This window comes from Alosa alosa, chromosome 2, assembly GCF_017589495.1.
Source record: "Alosa alosa isolate M-15738 ecotype Scorff River chromosome 2, AALO_Geno_1.1, whole genome shotgun sequence".
In the NCBI taxonomy this organism is placed as follows: Eukaryota; Metazoa; Chordata; class Actinopteri; order Clupeiformes; family Clupeidae; genus Alosa; species Alosa alosa.
The window spans coordinates 36,582,993-36,586,488 of record NC_063190.1 but is presented as its reverse complement, the minus strand read 5'-3'; positions in this window follow the sequence as shown (position 1 = coordinate 36,586,488).

Below are 3,496 nucleotides of genomic sequence, written 5' to 3'. Positions count from 1 at the left end.
GGAGAGAGAGGGGAGTGGTGCGTTTGTGCCTGAAGCGCATCCAAGACAGAGAGCATCCTGGTCTGTTTTGCTTAATCAACCAATCAGTTTTCAGTGTAAGTGTGCTTATATCTCTTTTCTCCCAAACTTAATTAATCAGTTCAGTCAGTGTATCTAGGAACAGGAGCGTCATGGCAGAGTCAGTGCCCCTCAAAAAGGAACATTTAAGACCCATTTCACATCAGACTAAAGTGTACCCAATTGTCTCATAAGAGTAAAACATAATGATAGTATTGCACACTGCACTGTTTGTAACAGTGACTTTAGCATTGCTCACAGCGGGTTAAATGATTGCAAAAGACTTGTTGAGGTGAGTTTGACAAGTGTAATTTCGTTTGCATATTACTCAGGCCTATACTAGATGGCTAGTTGCCAAGGCTACATGAAAAAAAAAATCTACAAAAGAAATCTACATATTTTACTATAACAATTTCTATCAATAGGCCTTCCTTATTTGGTGTACTTAGACATTATTGAACAAACATCTGAATTTCAGTATCTAAGTAGGTTAGGTTAGGATGTCTGCTATACATTGCTGACATTACTGTTAAAATGCACTTCCAGTGTAGTGAGAATTGGCAAAACCGGTTATCATTTTTATGTTGAGGTGGTGGGGTTTTTCACACAGTATGACTATATTCAGTTTATTAGTTAGCATTCTGTGAAGCTCAATGCAACACTTACAGTTTTTGTTATGCTTTTTGTCCAACAAAGGTTTTGACAAAAAAAAACAAAATGAAAGTACTGAAAGGTTACAAATGACATCAACTCAATACTGTACATCACAGTACTATACGTTACAGTTCAGTACGGTAAATGCAAACATAAAAACAAAACAAACATAAAAACATAAACACACTACTGTAAACAGGCTGAGATGTGGTTTAGACTCTTAGATGTGGTGGACTCTCTGCCCAGCTTCCCTCATTATCACGCCATGATTTATCACATGATCCACCAAAGTTTCTCTAATATCACCTGATATATTGTTTCGTGCATAGCCTCTTCCTCCTACTCCTCTCTCTCTTCCTCTTCCTCTTCCTCTACCTCTTGCTCTCCCTGCCTCTATGCTTGCTAAGTTCTCAAAATGGCTCAACTGAGGCCTGTTTGTGGCTGGCTGATTGGTGTTCAGTTTTGTAAGTAAGTATTTTCACATGTGTGTCTAAGTGTTTTCAATCACCCAATGTGTTTTGTATTTTGAATAGATGTGTTGTCCCAATGGGACCATGAGATTTCATTTATGAACGAAGTGTCTTATGCATGAAATAGTGTGTAGTGTGCAGGAGCAAGTGTGTTGCAGAATTGCACTGTGTTTGAGGTATAGTAACAAAAGCTGTGCAATGAAAGTAAAAAAGTGCTGTCACAATAAAGAAAGTTAATTATAAGAAAGCTGTTGACCTCAGAGGTCATAGACAAGAGACACCCAAAATAACTCCTTGTAATGACCATCCTTGTAACGTCTACATTTCTTTAAAGTGTCCAGCAGACCCATGGCCCCCATGCTGTAGTGGCCCCCATGCTGTAGTGACCAGCAGACCATGGCCCCCATGCTGTAGTGTCCAGCAGACACAACAGACTGTTCAAGGATGAAACACACATGCATCCCTCAGTTTAGACACACATGAATCCCTCAGTTTAGACACACATGCATCCCTCAGTTTAGACACACATGCAACCCTTAGTTTAAACACATGCATCCCTTAGTTTGAACACACATGCATCCCTCAGTTTAGACACACATGCATCCCTCGGTCTGCCCTGCTGTTGGAGTCTGCATCACATGCTATGAATCAGATTTCAGCACTATTCTCTGCAGAGGCACAGGCACATGGTCACTTGAATCACACGGTCATTTGTTTGCTTCAGGGAATTCTCTCTGTATCATAATGGATGTCGCATGATCTTTATAAGAGGGCCGTTCATGGAGAGAGGAAATTGGATGTACTGAAAGGTGTGTTGCATTATGGGTATGCTGCATTACTGAGATCCTCATATTGTATGTGAACCTGAGCTAAAACATGCAACACCATACAAAAATATTATATTCAACACATGCAATGTAGGGGGAGTCCCAAAATATTTTATGTGCGTGCGTCTTGGCGATGCAGGTGTGGCAAGCGTCGCACGCAGTGTGTGTCTATCAGTGCCCCACACGGCCACTGGGGGGTGTGTGTGAGAGTGTGTGAGGTGGAGGGGCACGTGCGGGCCACTGTGGTCCTCATCCCTGGCCTCAATCAGACGCTAATCCCAGATTAGAGGGCCATGTCATGTCACTGGAGCAGGATTACGGCCCAGCACTCCCACCACACTCACCCACTCTCTCCTCCTCATTTTATGATTGATTCCTCTCTCTCTCTCTCTGTCCCTCTCTCTCTCTCCATGATAACCTCGCCCTATGGCTCTCCTTTCTGCTGGAGCGCTCTCTCTCTCTCTCCCTCTCTCTGTCCCTCTCTCTCTCTCCATGACAACCTCGCTTTATGGCTCTCCTTTCTGCTGGAGCGCTCTCTCTCTCTCTCTCTGTCCCTCGTTCATGGAGAAATGGGTTGCATGTGGGAGTACTTGCTATTCATAGCTCAGGTAGGCTGGTGTTCAGTTGGTAATATGGGCTGATATGCTTTTATTGCTGTTCGTTGAAGGCATTTAAATAAAGGATTTCAAATCAAATCTCTCTTTCTTTCTCATTCTGTCTTGGACATGCTGTTGTTTCTCTCGCTCTCCCAGATCCATTTCATCCTCCCATTTTCACCTGCATCTATTAGCCAGAACACATGCTGTTCCTGTCAATCATTCCTTATCATCTTTAATATTTCCCTGTAGAAATGTCATCTTTAATATTTCACTGTAGAAATGTCATCTTTAATATTTCACTGTAGAAATGTCATCTTTAATATTTCACTGTAGAAATGTCATCTTTAATATTTGACTTTATAACTGCTGCTGCCCCCTTGTCTCTTGACCACTGCGTCCAGGGACCACTGTCCCTCCAGCACTCTCTCCCTGTCTCTCTCCTGTATGTCATCAGATTATTCATCTCACACATTCTGTGCACTTCTCTTTTCCCTCTTATTTTGCCTCATATTCTGTTGTTCTTTTCACTCTCTCTCTGTCATCCTCTTTTTTATCATTAAATGCTCCTCCAAACTCCATCAGGTCATCTCGATGAGGCAACGTCCAGTGTTCCAGCGCGTCCAGATCCTGTGTCTGCGTCTCTCTCTCTCACGTGCGGATGAGGAGGATGACTTTTGCATGAGAGAGTGAGGGAGAGAGAGAGGAAGGGAGAGAGAGAGAGTGAGGGAGAGAGAGAGGGAGAGATATTTACAAACAGACAGAATGGACAGAATGCACTCTGGCGTGGCTGGGGTTTGGAGGTGGAGTTAATGCTTTTGGACACCAAGAATGATGGGCTGATGAAACCACACCACTGTGGCCTTTCCAATGTGGCCCAGCAGATGATGTC